The 20,657-nt window shown below is 44.7% G+C and overlaps 1 pseudogene; it reads right to left on the minus strand.

Moving 5' to 3' along the window:
* The window catches only part of LOC122944178, a 159,517-nt pseudogene extending 140,819 nt beyond the window's left edge, over positions 1-18,698 (minus strand).
* Positions 18,699-20,657: the final 1,959 nt, after the last annotated feature.

A 20,657-nucleotide genomic window follows, 5' to 3' on the forward strand; every position in this document is an offset into this window, starting at 1 on the left:
CTGGGGATGGATTTCATTGTGGACCTCCCCGCATCCCGAGGCCATACGGTCATTCTCATGATAGTGGATCGGTTTTCCAAAATGTGCCACTGTGTTCCTCTCAAGAAGTTACCCTCTGCACAAGAGTTGGCCTCGATTTTTGCCAGGGAGGTCTTCCGGTTGCACGGTTTGCCCAAGGAGATTGTGTCGGATCGGGGGAGTCAGTTTGTGTCCAGGTTCTGGCGCGCCTTTTGCTCCCAGTTGGGGATTCATCTCTCTTTCTCCTCGGCCTACCACCCTCAGTCCAATGGGGCCGCAGAACGATCCAATCAGGCCTTGGAGCAATTCCTTCGTTGCTATGTCTCCGATCACCAAGACAATTGGGTTGACCTCCTGCCTTGGGCTGAGTTTGCCAGGAACACGGCGGTGAACTCTTCCTCTGGGACGTCTCCCTTCATGGCCAATTATGGGTTCCAACCTGCCGTGTTACCGGAGGTATTCTCTCCCCAGGATATTCCGGCTGTGGAGGATCACCTTTCCGTCCTACGTGCTTCTTGGGTACAGATCCAGAGGTCCCTTGAGGTCTCTGCGCAGCGCCAGAGACTCCAGGCTGATCGCAGACGAGCGCCCGCTCCTTCCTACCAGGTCGGAGACCGCGTATGGTTGTCCACCCGCAACCTCAACCTTCGAGTGCCCACTCCCAAGCTGGCGCCTCGCTTTGTTGGTCCCTTCCGAGTGCTTCGCAGGGTAAACCCGGTAGCCTATGCCCTTGCGCTTCCTCCTGGCATGCGGATCTCCAACGTGTTTCATGTCTCCCTGTTGAAGCCACTGGTGTGTAATCGTTTCACTTCCTCGATTCCTCGGCCTCGTCCGGTCCAAGTGGGCAATCGTGAGGAGTATGAGGTGAGCAATATCCTGGACTCACGCCTGGTCCGCGGCCGGGTGCAGTTTTTGGTCCATTGGCGTGGTTATGGTCCAGAGGAGCGTTCCTGGGTTCCCTCCGCAGATGTCCATGCTCCTGCCTTGCTCCGAGCCTTCCACGCACGCTTCCCTCAGAAACCGTTCCTTACTCCGCGGAGGAGGGGCCCTTGAGGGGGAGGTACTGTCATGGTCTTACCTCCTTGCTGTTCTCCTTCGTTTGACATGTGCTGGCGGCCATCTTGGTTTCTGGGTTTCTTGTAGCATCCCACCCTGCGGCTCCTCCTTCCCACTGGGAGGAGCTGGATGCCTAGCTCATATATATAGGAGGTCTGTGGCTTCAGTTCCTTGCTTGGTCCTCCTGTGCTCACATGCTTCTAAGACTGCTGCTGCTTCTGGTTCCTGATCCTGGCTTCGTCTGACTACCCTGCTGATTCCTAATCCTGGCTTCGTCTGACTACCCTGCTGGTTCCTGATCCTGGCTTCGTCTGACTACCCTTCTGGTTCCTGATCCCTGGTTTCGCAAGACCCTGCTTCGGTTTAGCCATCCGTTTGGACTTTTGCCTTACAGCTTTATTTTCAATAAAGCCTTCTTATTTCCACTCATCTCTTGTTGTACGTCTGGTTCATGGTTCCATGACAGTGAGGCTATTGAGCATCAGCACTACTAGATTCCCACAGCTCCACATTACCACAGTCTGTCTTGTTCATCCTTTCTTGACTTTAGATGTCTCCTCGTAAACTCTATTCCCACAAAGGTTTAGTTAAAGATCTTATCAGCTGTATTCAGGATCATAATCCCTGACAAGGAAAGCAGAGAGGATGCCGAGGCAGCTCTATAGCTCAGTGTTCTGAGTTAACTTGTCCTTCTGAGTGATTAGAACATCTTTTGAGTGTACTAAAAGGACAGCAGCCATTTTATTTCCCATATGAGTGCTCCATAGACAAAATGAACTATTATAATGAATGAAAGTTATTTGGGAGTATATTTATAATAAAGTAATATTTAAAGGGATTCTGTCATGACATTTTAGACCTATAACCTAAACATATGGCCAGGTCCATACTAATAACCTTAATCCGAAACTGTCCTTAATAAATCTGCCTGTGGCTCTATTAGCACATAAAACAGGTTTTTATAACCTGTCATTCACCTACCTAAGGTGCCCAAGGGGACGTCGCTTCATACAGTGTGCCCGGCTGCACCCATCTCCGTCTGGTGCCCAGCAACGCCTTCCCAGTTGAAATCGCCACCTTCCTCACCTCAGCGCCGCCTCTGCAATCGTCCGATCCCTCAGGTTATGCCTAGTGCGCACGCGCGGGATCTGACAGACGGACAGGATGATTGAGGAGGCGGTGCTGAGGTGAGGAAGGCAGCGATTTTAAATGGAAAGGCGGAGCTGGGCACCAGACGGAGATAATAAGGACAGTTTCAGAATCAGGTTATTAATATGGACCTGGCCATATGTTTAGTTTATAGGCCTACAATATCATGACAGAATCCCTTTAAGTATTTTCATTTTCTTAATTCCCAGAGAACCCGTTTAACTTAGCTTAGACCATATCCACATTAAGCCAATTTAGTATATTACCAGAGATATATTACACCAGCTCCTTTATTGTTATATACAGGTCCTTCTCAAAAAATTAGCATATTGTGATAAAGTTCATTATTTTCTGTAATGTACTGATAAACATTAGACTTTCATATATTTTAGATTCATTACACACCAACTGAAGTAGTTCAAGCCTTTTATTGTTTTAATATTGATGATTTTGGCATACAGCTCATAAAAACCCAAAATTCCTATCTCAAAAAATTAGCATATCATGAAAAGGTTCTCTAAACGAGCTATTGACCTAATCATCTGAATCAACTAATTAACTCTAAACACCTGCAAAAGATTCCTGAGGCTTTTAAAAACTCCCAGCCTGGTTCATTACTCAAAACCGCAATCATGGGTAAGACTGCTGACCTGACTGCTGTCCAGAAGGCCATCATTGACACCCTCAAGCAAGAGGTTAAGACACAGAAAGAAATTTCTGAACGAATAGGCTGTTCCCAGAGTGCTGTATCAAGGCACCTCAGTGGGAAGTCTGTGGGAAGGAAAAAGTGTGGCAGAAAACGCTGCACAACGAGAAGAGGTGACCGGACCCTGAGGAAGATTGTGGAGAAGGACCGATTCCAGACCTTGGGGGACCTGCGGAAGCAGTGGACTGAGTCTGGAGTAGAAACATCCAGAGCCACCGTGTACAGGCGTGTGCAGGAAATGGGCTACAGGTGCTGCATTCCCCAGGTCAAGCCACTTTTGAACCAGAAACAGAGGCAGAAGCGCCTGACCTGGGCTACAGAGAAGCAGCACTGGACTGTTGCATGTCATTCGGAAGTCAAGGTGCCAGAGTCTGGAGGAAGACTGGGAAGAGGGAAATGACAAAATGCCTGAAGTCCAGTGTCAAGTACCCACAGTCAGTGATGGTCTTGGGTGCCATGTCAGCTGCTGGTGTTGGTCCACTGTGTTTTATCAAGGGCAGGGTCAATGCAGCTAGCTATCAGGAGATTTTGGAGCACTTCATGCTTCCATCTTCTGAAAAGCTTTATGGAGATGAAGATTTCATTTTTCAGCACGACCTGGCACCTGCTCACAGTGCCAAAACCACTGGTAAATGGTTTACTGACCATGGTATTACTGTGCTCTATTGGCCTGCCAACTCTCCTGACCTGAACCCCATAGAGAATCTGTGGGATATTGGGAAGAGAAAGTTGAGAGACGCAAGACCCAACACTCTGGATGAGCTTAAGGCCGCTATCGAAGCATCCTGGGCCTCCATAACACCTCAGCAGTGCCACAGGCTGATTGCCTACATGCCACGCCGCATTGAAGCAGTCATTTCTGCAAAAGGATTCCCGACCAAGTATTGAGTGCAGAACTGAACATAATTATTTGAAGGTTGACTTTTTTTGTATTAAAAACACTTTTCTTTTATTGGTCGGATGAAATATGCTAATTTTTTGAGATAGGAAATTTGGGTTTTCATGAGCTGTATGCCAAAATCATCAATATTAAAACAATAAAAGGCTTGAACTACTTCAGTTGTGTGTAATGAATCTAAAATATATGAAAGTCTAATGTTTATCAGTACATTACAGAAAATAATGAACTTTATCACAATATGCTAATTTTTTTAGAAGGACCTGTATATATACAGTACAGACCAAAAGTTTGGACACACCTTCTCATTCAAAGAGTTTTCTTTATTTTCATGACAATGACAATTGTAGATTCACACTGAAGGCATCAAAACTATGAATTAACACATGTGGAATTATATACTTATCAAAAAAGTATAAAACAACTGAAAATATGTTATATTCTAGGGTCTTCAAAGTAGCCATCAAGAGAATGCCAAGAGTGTGCAAAGCAGTAATCAAAGCAAAAGGTGGCTACTTTGAAGAACCTAGAATATGACATATTTTCAGTTGTTTCATACTTTTTTGATAAGTATATCATTCCACATGTGTTAATTCATAGTTTTGATGCCTTCAGTGTGAATCTACAATTTTCATAGTAATGAAAATAAAGAAAACTCTTTGAATGAGGTGTGTCCAAACCTTTGGTCTGTACTGTATATATATATATATATATATATATATATATACACAGTTGTGTTCAAAATTATTCAACCCCCAATGCTATAAAGGGTTTTAGGGAATTGAGTGTACATTTGTAATTGTGTTCAGAATAAAATCTTACAAGGACTTTTTAAAGAACCAAATGCAACTAAAATGACATCAATTGTTTTTGTAATACAGTATTAAATGTTTTTTTTTGTGATTTCTTCATTGACACAATTATTCAACCCCTTAAAGACTACCACTCTTAAGAACAGAGGTTCATTCAAGTGTTTTCGATTGAATTTCGTATTGAAAACACCTGTGGTTGTCAAGGAGCAGCATTAAAGCATAATAAGCACCAATTAGGCAGATTTAAAAGGACTGTGATACTCAGCTCCTTCTAGACATTTACTGGTGTGTTTACAAACATGGTGAAGTCAAGAGACTGGTCCAGGAAGACAAGAGAAGAGGTGATTTCTCTTCACAGGAAGGGCAATGGCTATAAGAAGATTGCAAAGATGTTAAACATACCAAGAGACACCATAGGAAGCATCATTCGCAAATTCAAGGCAAAGGGCACTGTTGAAACGCTACCTGGTCGTGGCAGAAAGAAGATGCTGACTCCGACTGCTGTGCGCTACCTGAAGCGCAAAGTGGAAAAAAGTCCCCGTGTGACTGCTGAGGAACTGAAAAAAGATTTGTCAGATGTGGGTACTGAAGTTTCAGCTCAGACAATATGGCGCATACTGCGTAATGAAGGCCTCCATGCCAGAACTCCCAGGCGCACCCCCTTGCTGTCTCCAAAGAATAAGAAGAGTCGACTGCAGTATGCCAAAAGTCATGTGGACAAACCACAAAAGTTTTGAGATAGTGTTCTGTGGACTGATGAAACAAAATGAGAACTGTTTGGGCCCATGGATCAACGCTATGTTTGGAGGAGGAAGAACAAGGCCTATGAAGAAAAGAACACCTTGCCTACTGTGAAGCGTGGCGGGGGGGGTCAATAATGCTTTGGGCCTGTTTTGCTTCTACAGGTACAGGGAAGCTTCAGCGTGTGCAAGGTACCATGAATTCTCTTCAGTACCAGGAGATATTGGATGAAAATGTGATGCAGTCTGTCACAAACCTGAGGCTTGGGAGACTTTGGATGTTTCAACAGGGCAATGATCCCAAGCATACCTCCAAGTCCACTAGAGCATGGTTGCAGATTAAAGGCTGGAACATTTTGAAGTGGCCATCTCAGTCACCAGACTTAAATCCGATTGAGAACCTCTGGTGGGACTTAAAGAAAGCAGTTGCAGCGCGCAAGCCTAAGAATGTGACTGAACTGGAGGCTTTTGCCCATGAAGAATGGGCGAAGATACCCGTAGATCGCTGCAAGAAACTTGTGTCAAGCTATGCTTCACGTTTAAAAGCTGTTATAACTGGAAAAGGATGTTGTACCAAGTACTAAGATTGAATGTCACTTGGGGGTTGAATAAAACTGATAATGATGTGAGTACAGAAAATACATTTATGGTTATTTCATTATAAATGTTATGTGATATTTGTCTGACTTACAAGTGCCTCTTTGATTTAATTGTAAACAAGATGACTAATATGATCAAAATCAAGGTCAAACTGGCCAAAACACTCAATTTCAGTGGGGGTTGAATAATTTTGAACACAACTGTATGAACTAAAAAAACGATTTAGTAGCTCTGCCTTTTTGTGATCCTCAATAACCCCCTACCATTATGTTTTATAGCACTTATAGTATTGTGGGGGTCAGCTCAATAGTAGTAGGCACAGCAGTCAGAGACAGTGACACAATGGCACAGTTCGCACAAGGATTTTCCTGTTTTCTTTATTCTCATCCACAAACAAAATATAAGGCCTTTACATTCAGGCAACGATACAAGATAAATTCCTGCTCGGCTGAGCACTAACTAAACATAAAATCACCATTTCTATACGGGCGGCCTACTACCAGCCACACAACACAATTCAAAATAAACTCAGTATCCTTTTTTGTTGCTTTAGCAGACTTCTGTAGCAATGGTGAAAGCCAGTCAGTTCAACCAGTCCCCACCCAGACATGCTCATAGTGCAAGTATAAGGCCTCGTTCACACTTCAGTGTTTGGTCAGTGATTTCCATCAGTGATTTGTGAGCCAAAACAAGAAGTGGAGCCTCCACAGACATGAGGTAGAAGGGAAAGATCTGCTCCTGTTCTGTGTTTAGAGTTGCACCTGGTTTTGGCTCACAAATCACTGATGGAAATCACTGACCAAACACTGAAGTGTGAACGAGGCCTAAGAATTCTAGGCACAGAGACACACCAGCCAATATACTCTTTCCCCAGGAACTTGCCTTCTTGAAGTCTCTGCAGGGACCACATAATCAATCATCTTGATTTTGGATCTTGCTGCTGCCTGATACAGGTGTCAAGTAGTGATGTGGGAAGGAACACCACACTGACATCAGAAGGAAGGGAAAAGGAACTAGGCTTTAAAGCTAGGGAAAGGGAAGTGGACACCACCTATGGAAACCCTAATCCTAGCCCTGACTCCTATCCATATGAACAGACCTCGAGGGCAGGAATGTTCATACACTGGAACCTGAGACCCTGAAAACCCTAAATTGCCCTGGAGTAGTGTCTGGGCTTGAGTCAGCCTGTTCCTTCCAATATGACAGAACAAGTGTCTCCCTGTGGCCTAGTAACAAAAGACAGAGGGAAAACAACAAAATATAAAAGGGAAGTAACACTTAACTTCTGAAGTAATGGACGAGCAGGAACTCAGAAGAGGACCACACACCAGCACTTCCAATACTAAAGTGAAGCGATCAACGACATAACATGATGGGTAAAGCCAGACTAAATAGGGAAGTTGGAATGACCACTAAGCTACACCTGAGACAAGAGGTGTGATCATATCAGCAACCACACTGAAACCTGTGAAGTCAAAGAGGCTGCCAGTCTCTTAGATCTCCTGACACCTGTCACGTTAGAGACCGCAACAGCTGTATGAGCAGGTAGTATTTGCATGTAGCTGTACATTGGGACCTAGAATTAATTTTACTGGTGGCCCTTTGACACCCAGTCTAACACTGTCCTAAAAAGCTGCCCTCAACTCAGGAAAATTAGCATGAAGTGTTTGTCCTCGCAGAATTTGTTCTTTACAGTTCATGGGAATATAATTATAATGTGGTCACTGTTACCAAGTGTTTCCCAAACAGTAACATTTCCAAAAAGCTCTGCATTGTTAGAAATTACCATAGTCAAAAGACCATTACCCTAAGTGGCATCTTCTACAAACTAGCCCATAAAGTGGTACTAGAGTGAGGTGAATACTTTCCCCCCCTAGTTAAGACAGAACAATGACCCCAGTCAATAACTGGGAAATAAAAATATCCCATTATGACCAGTGTACCCACTTGTGCAGCCCTCTCTATTTCGTTATACAGTGGAGCTTTTATCTCTTCAGTGATGTTAGGGGATCTATATATTACAATTATTCCTACTTTTTTAGTGTTTATTTTCATTTGTAAGTCATAAGTTTTCAACATCCTCATCGTCATTTACACCCATAATTGCTTCTCTCGTACTAGTTTTCATATAACTCCTAACATACAAACACACTCCACCTCCTTGTCAATTGACAGGCCAGTCATGAAAAGTTCAGCCATGTTTCAGCCATACCAACAAAATCTGTGTTCTCCCAGTACAATGGACTCCAGCTCCGCCATTTTGCTTGCTAGGCTTCTGGCATTTGTGAATATGCATTTTAATTTATTATTTAATTATACGTTCGGTTCTTACAATGTGAATTTTTGGTTTTTAACGTGCAGATCTCCTTATCCACTGCCATAATTAATTTCTCCTCTAACCTTCTGACTTATCTACCACTTCATTTTCTACCTTAACCTCACCTCTCATACATAGTTTCAATACTCCTCCACCCCACTAGAATTCTTTCCCCCATCACAGCAGACCTTCTATCATTCAGGTGCAAACCATTCTTGGAATACAATCTGTACCCTAACAAAAAGTCAGCCCAGTGCTCTTTTAAACCAAAGCCTTCTAAGAAAATAGATGTTTGTTCAGCACTCAGATAAAATCATACTTTATTTAGTCTTGAAATATAAATAGAGTTGAGCGAACACCTGGATGTTTGGGTTCGAGAAGTTCGGCCGAACTTCCCGGAAATGTTCGGGTTCGGGATCTGAACCCGACCCGAACTTCGTCCCGAACCCGAACCCCATTGAAGTCAATGGGGACCCGAACTTTTCGGCACTAAAAAGGCTGTAAAATAGCCCAGGAAAGGGCTAGAGGGCTGCAAAATGCAGAAAAATGTAGTTAAATCCCCTGCAAACAAATGTGGATAGGGAAATGAATAAAAATAAAAATAAAATAAATAAAAATTAACCAATATCAATTGGCGAGAGGTCCCATAGCAGAGAATCTGGCTTCATGTCAGCAGAGAATCTGGCTTCATGTCATAGCAGAGAATCAGGCTTCACGTCACCCAACACTGGAACAGTCCATTGTCATATAATTTAGGCCCCGGCACCAGGCAGAGGAGAGAGGTCCCATAACAGAGATTCAGGCTTCATGTGTCACGGAAGGTGTACAGGAAACAAGCCAATGCAAAATGAATATATGACTCACTGGATCCAAAACTAAGGAACCAAAGGGAGACCCCTGCATAAGACTCTGCTCAGCCTATGCGAACACCCCAATGGTGGATGATCGCATATCCTCGTACCTCGACTATATAACACCTGAACACCCTACAATAGTGAGGGGACACGACCACCGGCTCCCAACACTAGACACGGAGGGAGTTAGGGTCACCTGGGATCCAGCAAACATAAAATCACAAATGAATGTACAACACTTATCTTGTAGAAGACTGGGAAATAGGATCAGCATGCACACACACTCCAGGAAGTTGTATAAACCGCACACTAATGCATTATGGGGAGGAATTTAAAGGGATGCAATCAGTCCAACTACATGACAGCTGAGAGAGGCTAACGAGATGAGGAACTGAAAACCAAAACAAAGAAAGCTCAAGGAGGAGGTTCTGAAAGGCATCTGTCAGAGCTTCTCAGATGTCTGGTTGTGACAATACCCCTCCCTCTATGAGTGGACTCCGGACACTCAGAGCCCACCTTCTCAGGATGGGACCTATGGAAAGCCCTGATGAGACGAGTGGCCTTAATGTCCGTCACTGGGACCCACATCCTCTCCTCAGGACCATAACCCTCCCAATGAACGAGGTACTGGAGAGAACCGCGGACAACACGAGAATCCACAATCCTAGAGACCTGAAATTCAAGATTCCCATCAACCATAATCGGAGGAGGAGGCAACGGCGAAGGTACAATGGGTTGAACATAAGGTTTTAATAAAGACTTATGAAAAACATTATGGATCTTCCAAGTCTGAGGAAGATCAAGACGGTAGGCAACAGGATTGATGACAGACAGGATTTTGTAAGGCCCAATAAACTTAGGACTCAACTTCCAGGAGGGAACCTTCAATTTGATATTCTTGGTAGACAACCACACCAGATCACCAACATTCAGGTCCGGACCAGGCACACGTCTCTTATCTGCCACACGCTTATATCTCTCACTCATGCTCTTTAGATTATCCTGAATCTTTTGCCAAATCGATGACAAAGATGAGGAGAATCTGTACTCATCAGGTAAACCAGAAGACCCCTCTCCCGAGAATGTCCCAAACTGTGGATGAAACCCATATGCACCAAAAAATGGTGACTTATCAGAGGACTCCTGACGACGGTTATTTAAAGCAAACTCGGCAAGGGACAAAAAAGAACACCAATCCTCCTGATTCTCCGCCACAAAACAGCGCAGATATGTCTCCAGATTCTGATTGACGCGTTCTGTCTGGCCATTCGACTGCGGGTGGAAAGCAGAAGAGAATGACAACCGAACCCCCAAGCAAGAACAGAAAGCCTTCCAGAATCTGGAAACAAACTGCGTGCCCCTATCAGAAACTATGTCTGAAGGAATACCATGCAATTTGACAATGTGATCAATAAATGCCCGCGCCAACGTCTTAGCATTGGGCAAACCAGGAAAAGGGATGAAATGCACCATTTTGCTAAAACGGTCCACCACCACCAGAATCACAGTCTTCCCCGAGGAACGAGGCAGGTCCGTAATGAAGTCCATGGACAGATGTGTCCAAGGACGGGAAGGAATGGGTAAGGGAAGGAGAGGACCTGATGGCCGTGAATGAGGGACTTTGGCACGAGCGCAAGTCTCGCAGGCTGCCACAAAACCCTCAACCGACTTCCGAAGCGCCAGCCACCAGAATCTCCGAGCGATGAGATCCACTGTGGCTCATGCCCCCGGGTGCCCAGCAAGGATCGTATCGTAGTGTTCCTTAAAAATCTTGTGTCTTAAAGCAAGAGGCACAAACAACCTCCCAGGAGAACAAAGATCAGGAGCCTCTGACTGGGCTGCCTGCACTTCAGCCTCCAATTCAGGAAAAAGAGCAGAGACTACCACACCTTCAGCAAAAATGGGACCCGGGTCTTCAAAATTCCCACCTCCAGGAAAACAACGTGACAGGGCATCTGCCTTTACATTCTGAACCCCCGGGCGGAACGTGACAACAAAATTAAACCTTGAAAAGAACAAAGACCATCTGGCCTGTCTCGGGTTCAGACGCTTAGCTGACTCCAAGTAGCCCAGATTTTTATGGTCAGTGAACACGGTAATAGGGTGTCTGGCTCCCTCTAGCCAATGGCGCCATTCCTCAAAAGCCAACTTGATGGCCAACAATTTCCTATCTCCCACATCGTAATTTCTCTCTGCAGAGGAGAGTTTCTTCGAGAAAAAGGCACACGGTCGCCATTTGGAAGGAGAGGAACCCTGAGACAAGACCGCACCCACACCCACCTCAGAAGCATCAACCTCAACTATGAAGGGTAGAGAAATATCAGGTTGTACCAAGATGGGAGCGGAAGCAAAACTCTCCTTGATATTAGAAAAGGCCTTACACGCTTCTACCGACCAGGAAGAAAAATCTACCCCCTTTCTGGTCATATCAGTGAGTGGTTTAACAATAGAGGAATAATTCAAAATAAACTTCCTGTAATAATTGGCAAGGCCCAAAAAACACATCAGCGCCTTCTGATTCTCAGGAAGCTCCCACTCAAGCACAGTGCGGACCTTCTCGGGGTCCATGCGAAAACCAGAAGCGGAGAGAAGAAACCCCAGAAATTGAATTTCTGGAACCGCAAACACACATTTTTCCAGTTTCGCGTATAATTTATTCTCCCACAGGATGAGCAAGACCTGACGTAAGTGTTCCTTATGAGTTTTGAAATCAGGAGAAAAAATCTAAATGTCATCCAAATACACTAATACAAATTTTCCCATTAAATTATGAAAAATGCTGTTCACGAAATGCTGAAAAACGGCTGGGGCATTCATCAAACCAAAAGGCATAACCAAATTCTCAAAATGGCCCTCAGGGGTATTAAAGGCCGTCTTCCATTCGTCTCCTTCTCTGACCAAGACCAGGTTGTATGCCCCTCTTAAATCTAATTTGGAAAAGACTTTAGCCCCAACAATCTGGTTAAACAGGTCCGGGATCAGAGGAAGCGGATAAGGGTCACGAATAGTGATACTGTTCAGCTCCCTGAAATCCAGACAAGGTCGTAAAGAACCATCTTTATTCTTAACAAAGAAAAAAACAGCGGCAACAGGTGACTTCAAGGGTCGTATGTGTCCTTTTCTCAGACTCTCAGAGATATAAGCATGCATAGCGATCCTCTCAGGTTGGGAGAGATTGTATAAACAAGATTTAGGCAGCTTGGCGCCTGGGATGAGATTAATAGGGCAATCGTACTCCCTGTGCGGGGGCAAATCCTGAACTCCACTCTCAGAGAAGACATCCGAAAATTCAGAGAGAAAAGGTGGTACAGTCTTAGTAGAAACCTCAGAAACAGATGTCGTGAGGCAATTCTCTCTGCAAAAGTCACTCCAACCATTTATTTGCCTCGCTTGCCAATCAATGGTGGGGTTATGTTTAGTGAGCCAGGGTAGCCCCAACACAAGAGGAGTAGGTAATCCGCTAAGGACGAAACATGACACATCCTCAACATGAGCATCACTCACAATTAAACGAATATTGTGAACTATGCCCTTTAATGATTTCTGAGAAAGTGGAGCAGAATCAATAGCAAAAACAGGAATATCCTTTCCCAAAGTGCACACCTGGAAACCATGAGTTATCGCAAAATGATTATCAATGAGATTGACAGCTGCTCCACTATCTACAAAAATCTCACAAAAAATGTTCTTGCTCTCTAGCGCCACCCTGGCAGGCAGGACAAAACGGGAACTACAAGCAAACGGAAAACCTTCAATTTCCACCTCAACCCTGCCAATAGTTACAGATGGAAAATTTTTAAAAGATTTTTTCCATTTTGTTTCTTTACTACTCCCAGAAAACTGCCTGAATCTCCTAGAGGGGCAAACATTTGCCAAATGATTTATACCTCCACAACAAAAACAAACCTTCCCATGAATGCTGAATCTTCTATTGTCAGAGGCAATCAACCCCAGCTGCATGGGCTCCTTCTCAGAAAGGGCTGACAGCGACTGACAGCGACTGAGACCCCTGCCCACAGAATGAGACCGCTGCACTGTCCTGGGACTGAGTATGACAGGAAAGAGAGATCTCTCCTCTCTCTCTAAGACGCCTGTCAATACAAACGGCCTGAGACATAGCAGCGTCCAAGGAGATAGGCCTCTCATGAAAGGCAAATGCATCTTTCAATCCCTCTGAAAGACCATGGCAAAATTGACTTCGGAGTGCAGCATCATTCCAACCAGTATCAGCTGCCCATCTCCGAAATTCTGAGCAGTATATCTCTACGGATTGTTTACCCTGGCATAACAGACGTAGTCTAGACTCAGCCAAAGCAAGACGATCCGGATCATCATATATCTGACCCAGGGCTAAAAAGAATTCATCCACTGAACAGAGGGGCCGTGCCCCCACCGGCAGCGAAAGGGCCCACGACTGAGCGTTACCCCTGAGCAGCGATATAATGATCCCCACCCTCTGTTCCTCATCACCAGAGGAATGAGGAAGAAGGCAAAAATTGAGTTTGTACCTGGCCTCTGCTGTTGCAAAAAACCTCCCCCTGAGTCACTTCAAAGAGACTGGCCTGAAAGTGCTAAAAATGACCCCTCTTCCTCCTCCTCCTCCTGAGCCACCTCCTCTTCCATCATCGCCCTAAGTGTTTTCTCAAGGAGACATAGAAGTGGCATTGTAACGCTGATAACGGCGTCATCGCCACTGGCCATGTTGGTGGAGTACTCGAAACAGCGCAACAGGGCACACAGGTCTCGCATGGAGGCCCAGTTATTGGTGGTGAAGTGGTGCTGTTCCGCAGTGCGACTGACCCGTGCGTGCTGCAGCTGAAACTCCACTATGGCCTGTTGCTGCTCGCACAGTCTGTCCAGCATGTGCAAGGTGGAGTTCCACCTGGTGGGCACGTCGCATATGAGGCGGTGAGCGGGAAGGCCGAAGTTACGCTGTTGCGCAGACAGGCGAGCAGCGGCAGGATGTGAATAACGGAAGCGCAAACAGACGGCCCGCAGTTTATGCAGTAGCTCAGACATATCGGGGTAGTTGTGAATGAACTTCTGCACCACAAAATTCAGCACATGCGCCAGGCAAGGGATATGCGTCAAACTGGCTAGTCATAGAGCAGCAACGAGATTTCGCCCATTATCGCACACCACCTGGCCAGGCTTAAGGCTCAGCGGCAGCAACCACTCATCGGTCTGTTGTTCTATACCCCGCTAGAACTCCTGTGCGGTGTGGGGCCTGTCCCCCAAACATATGAGTTTCAGAATGGCCTGCTGACGTTTACCCCGGGCTGTGCTGAAGTTGGTGGTGAAGGTGTATGGCTGACTGGATGAGCAGGTGGAAGAAGAGGAGGAGGAAGCCGAGTAGGAGGAGGAGGCAACAGTAGGCAAAGAATGTTGCCCTTCGATCCTTGGCGGCGGAAGGACGTGCAACAAACAGCTCTCCGCCTGGGGCCCAGCTGCCACTACATTTACCCAGTGTGCAGTTAGGGAGATATAGCGTCCCTGGCCGTGCTTACTGGTCCACGCATCTGTGGTTAGGTGGACCTTGCCACAGATGGCGTTGCGCAGTGCACACTTGATTTTATCGGATACTTGGTTGTGAAGGGAAGGCACGGCTCTCTTGGAGAAGTAGTGGCGGCTGGGAACAACATACTGTGGGACAGCAAGCGACATGAGCTGTTTGAAGCTGTCTGTGTCCACCAGCCTAAATGACAGCATTTCATAGGCCAGTAGTTTAGAAATGCTGGCATTCAGGGCCAGGGATCAAGGGTGGCTAGGTGGGAATTTACGCTTTCTCTCAAATGTTTGTGAGATGGAGAGTGAACGCTGCTGTGTGACATGGTTGAGATGCTTGGTGACGGAGGTGGTGGTGTTGGTGGTACATCCCCTGTTTGCTGGGCGGCAGGTGCCAACGTTCCTCCAGAGGCGGAGGAAGAGACCGAGGCGGCAGCAGCAGAAGAGGCCGAGGCAGCAGCAGCAGAAGAGGCCGAGGCGGCAGCAGCAGAAGAGGCCGAGGCGGCAGCAGCAGAAGAGGTAGCAGGGGGAGCCTGAGTGACTTCCTTGTTTTTAAGGTGTTTACTCCACTGCAGTTCATGCTTTGCATGCAGGTGCCTGGTCATGCAGGTTGTGCTAAGGTTCAGAGCGTTAATGCCTCACTTCAGGCTCTGATGGCACAGCGTGCAAACCACTCGGGTCTTGTCATCAGCACATTGTTTGAAGAAGTGCCATGCCAGGGAACTCCTTGAAGCTGCCTTTGTGGTGCTTAGTCCCAGATGGCCGCAGTCAGCAGCAGGCGGAGTCTCTTGGCGGCGGGTGTTCTGCTTTTGCCCACTGCTTCCTCTTCTGCTACGCTGTTGGCTCGGTCTCACCACTGCCTCTTCCTCCGAACTGTGAAAGTCAGTGGCACGACCTTCATTCCATGTGGGGTCTAGGACCTCATCTTCCCCTGCATCGTCTTCCACCCAGTCTTGATCCCTGACCTCCTGTTCAGTCTGCACACTGCAGAAAGACGCAGCAGTTGGCACCTGTGTTTCGTCATCATCAGAGACGTGCTGAGGTGGTATTCCCATGTCCTCATCATCAGGAAACATAAGTGGTTGTGCGTCAGTGCATTTTATGTCTTCCACCGCTAGGGAAGGGCTAGGTGGATGCCCTTGGGAAACCCTGCCAGCAGAGTCTTCAAACAGCATAAGAGACTGCTGCATAACTTGAGGCTCAGACAGTTTCCCTGGTATGCATGGGGGTGATGTGACAGACTGATGGGCTTGGTTTTCAGGCGCCATCTTTGTGCTTTCTGCAGAAGACTGGGTGGGAGATAATGTGAACGTGCTGGATCCACTGTCGGCCACCCAATTGACTAATGCCTGTACCTGCTCAGGCCTTACCATCCTTAGAACAGCATTGGGACCCACCAAATATCGCTGTAAATTCTGGCGGCTACTGGGACCTAAGGCAGTTGGTACACTAGGACGTGTGGCTGTGGCAGAACGGCCACGTCCTCTCCCAGCACCAGAGGATCCACTAACACCACCACAACCATGTCCGCGTCCCTTACTAGATGTTTTCCTCATTGTTACTGTTCACCACAATAACAAAAATATTATTTGGCCCAATGTATTGAATTCAAATTCAGGCCTTTTTTTTTGCAGACACATAACACTATCTGGCTATCTATTTAGGTACCGTATTACACTAATACAGGCACAGAAGTAACAGATTTAGCTGAATATAAATTGTAGGCCTAGTATTTAGGCGCTGGATGACAGGTATACGTTTACGGACAGAATTAGACTTGGAAATGCACGGTAGCGTGTGAAGTTATTGTGGATGACCCTATCAGCACCTTGAATCTAATATACCCTTTTATGGATAGATTTAAAGTAGGCCTGATACAGCAGAAACCACTAATTTAGACGATTGCTAAGTTGGGAATTGTATTTCAAGCCAGAACAAAAACTGTGCCTTGACGGACACAAAATAACTTGACCAGCTACAGCAATAACCACAGATTTAGCTGAATATAAATTTGAGGCCTATTATTTAGGCGCTGGGTGACAGGTGTACGTTTACGGACAGAATTAGACTTGGAAATGCATGGTAGCTTGTGTGTGAAGTTATTGAGAATGACCCTATCAGCACCTTGAATCTAATATACCCTTTTATGGATAGATTTTAAGTAGGCCTGATACAGCAGAAACCACTAATTTAGGGAATTCCTAAGTTGGGAATTGTATTTCAACCCAGAACAAAAATATATCCTTTGCCAGACAGTAGACAGTATTACAATTGCCAAAATAGCAGTACCCTAAATCTGGTGTTTCAGCTGTGGTCAGCCGATTGTATTTCACCCTTCAATAAAATAGCAAGCACAGCCAAGCCCCTGATGTAGGATATAGCAAAAAAATAACCACACTATTGATGATTAAATGGACTTGGTGGCAGCTTGCCCCTGATGTAGGATATAGCCAGAAAATAACCACACTATTAATGGTTAAATGGACTTGGTGACAGCTCGTGCTGGCGCACCACAAGACACAAAATAGCCGCCGATCACCCCAGAAAAAAGTGACTGAAAAACGCTCTGGGCAGCCGAAAAACAGTGAGCAGCACTTCAATCGATCACTGACTTAAGTGTTTTGGAGGAGTTAATCACTGCCTAATCTCACCCTAACAGTCGCAGCTGCAACCTCTCCCCACACTGATCAGATCAGAGTGATGTGTGGCACTACGTGATGCCAGCCACATGGTCCATAGCCACAATGGTCTGGAGGGGACCTTATTGACTTCTATGGGAGAGTTTTCTAGGCAATGCAGGATTTTATGTTTTTTGTTTAAATATAGATATTGACATGGAAAATTAAAAAGAACATAAACGATTCTTTAAAAATATGTTAAACATAAAAATGTGATTAAAACAATAAATCATTTTCTGATGACACATTCCCTTTAACCCTTTCACTACCAGAGTTTTTTTCTGTTTTCACTTTTCTTCCCTATTTTCCTTGAGCCATAACTTTTTTTATATTTCTGTTCACATAGCTGTATGAGGGCTTATTTCCAAATGGGGTGGAATTGGAAAAAAATGCAATTCATCCACCGTTTTACGGGTTTTATTCCCACAGCGTTTTATTTGCAGATAAACTGACCCATGCCCTGTATTCTCTGGGTCAGTATGATTACAATGATACCCCATATATATATAGTTTTTTTATGTCTAAATTGTGTAAAAATAAATTAAAACTTTGATATGATTTTGTTTTACATCACCGTATTCTGACCTCCATAACTTTTTTATACTTATGTCTACTGAGCTGTTTCCGGGCTATTTTTTTGCAGGACAGTCCATAGTTTTTATTCATGCCATTTTGGATTGTGCTCGACTTTTTGATCACATTTTATTAAAACATTTTGGGGTAAGAGAAGCAATGAAAAAATTGAAAATCGGCCATTTTTTACCCTTTTTACGTCATTTGCCATATTGGAAAATGTTTTTAATTTTTTTGTAGTATGGGCATTTTTAATCGTGGTGATACCCATTATGTTTATATTTATTGTTATTTAGGTATTTATTTTAAATTATATGGAAAATGGGGTGATTTAAATTTTTATATTTTTTATATATTTTTTAACATTTTTTTGTGATAATTTTGAGGCTCATATATGAGCCTATAAAGTTTTTTTTTTTTTTTTTTCATTTTGTTCTATCAGGGATTTTTAAAATGAGATTTAAACTGAATATTGCTCATTTCTTATCCTGGCCTGCTCTCTGGTGGCCAAAATAAGAAATGCAGCATGAACACTTTCAGCCTCGTCAGCGAGGCTGAAAGTGTTCAGTGCAACTACCGATGCCCCATTTGGCCACACAGGGAATCAGTAGGAAGCCCGGAAGCGCAAGTTTCCGGGTTTTTATGCATCTCACTTGATCACGGCATCTTAAGCATTTACTTACCGCAGTCGGCATTATTGCCAGTCACGGTAATTAACTGCAGGTCTCTGCTGTTTGAAACAGCAAAGATTTGCTGGCCATGGTGCACGCTGCACTTGCGAGCGGGCGCCATGTTTACACATCGCTTCAGTGCCGTACATGTACGGCGCTTGAGCGATGTGTAAACATGGCGCCCGTTCACATGTAGAGCTAAAGTGAAATAAAGAAAGGAGTTGATGACTTTTCATAGGATAAATAGGCAAATGTCCACAAAAAAAATGCCTAAATTAAACTTGATGACCATGTCTATAAGAGATTTAAAGGAATCTGTAAAGGATAAAGTCCCAGGTGATACTCAGAAAAAAGACATACACGGTTAACTTTTAGGAGAACACAGCCAGGTAAGATTTGTTTGTACTGTACATTCTAACTCTATTTTCCCAGATTTCCAACCCATAAATTCCTATTTTTCTGCTCAACAGTGCACAAATTTGTGAAAATCCTCTCTTGATTAAATTTATCCTTGCGAGCCTTAAACAAGATTTATATACCAGTGTTTTCAACCAAAACAAGGTAGTCAGAACAAGGACCTTTACCTTCTGCACATCTCCCATCATGATTTCATAACTTCCAACGTTTTTAGGTTCATGAAACAGATTTATTTTCTTGTCAGCACTGTTGTTGTTGTAGCATACACCTAAGAATGAATATCAAAAGGTATCAATAAGTCAAACAGAAGTGAGTAATATCTGAGTAATAATTTACTATAATTTCTATGCCAGTTTTTGACATAAAAATAGTCTCAAGACTCATTTTGTGACTTTTTTAACATCCATGTAACATCCTTAAAGGGGCTATCCATGAATTGATAATGATGACCTCAGCGGTTTCAGGGAACCATGGCACTCACTGAAGCTCTGGTGAGCACAGCAAGCTCTCGGCAGCTTACCAAGCACAGTTTATGTTAAAAAGGGTCTGGAATGGATTAAAAATAAGATAGAATAATTACCCACTTCATTGATCCCAAGCTTCTGCTGTTCTGTCACTGATCCCTTTGTCGCTGTGCTTCACTTCCTTCTCCTGGGACTGAGACACAGAAAATGGCTTGTACTGCCTGTTCAGCCAATTACTGGCTGAAGCAGGTCACATTTGTCTCCATTTCATTGCTGTCATTAAAGGACCTGCTGAGATCATTTCAGTAATCGTCTTGTTAACTCAGGTGAGAATGTTAACAAGCACAAGGCTGGAGATCATTATGTCAGGCTGATTGGGTTAAAATGGCAGACTTGACCTGTTAAAAGGAGGGTGATGCTTGAAATCATTGTTCTTCCATTGTTAACCATGGTGACCTGCAAAGAAACGCGTGCAGCCATCATTGCGTTGCATAAAAATGGCTTCACAGGCGAGGATATTGTGGCTACTAAGATTGCACCTCAATAAACAATTTATAGGATCATCGAGAACTTCAAGGAAAGAGGTTCAATTCTTGTTAAGAAGGCTTCAGGGCGTCCAAGAAAGTCCAGTAAGCGCCAGGATAGTCTCCTAAAGAGGATTCAGCTGCGGGATCGGAGTGCCACCAGTGCAGAGCTTGCTCAGGAATGGCAGCAGGCAGGTGTGAGTGCATCGGCACGCACAGTGAGGCAAATACTTTTGGAAGATGGCCTGGTGTCAAGAAGGGCAGCAAAGAAGCCACTTCTCTCCCAAAAAAAACATCAGGGACAGATTGATCTTCTGCAGAAAATATGGTGAATGGACTGCTGAGGACTGGGGCAAAGTCATATTCTCCGATGAAGCCGCTTTCCGATTGTTTGGGGCATCAGGAAAAAGGCTTGTCCGGAGAAGAAACAGTGAGCGCTACCATCAGTCCTGTGTCATGCCAACAGTAAAGCATCCTGAGACCATTCATGTGTGGGGTTGCTTCTCATCCAAGGGGCTCACTCACAATTTTGCCCCAAAACACAGCTATGAATAAAGAATGGTACCAAAACACCCTCCAACAGCAACTTCATCCAACAATCCAACAACAGTTTGGTGAAGAACAATGCATTTTCCAGCACAATGGAGCACCATGCTATATGGCAAAAGTGATAAC

Source organism: Bufo gargarizans, chromosome 7, assembly GCF_014858855.1.
Source record: "Bufo gargarizans isolate SCDJY-AF-19 chromosome 7, ASM1485885v1, whole genome shotgun sequence".
In the NCBI taxonomy this organism is placed as follows: domain Eukaryota; kingdom Metazoa; phylum Chordata; class Amphibia; order Anura; family Bufonidae; genus Bufo; species Bufo gargarizans.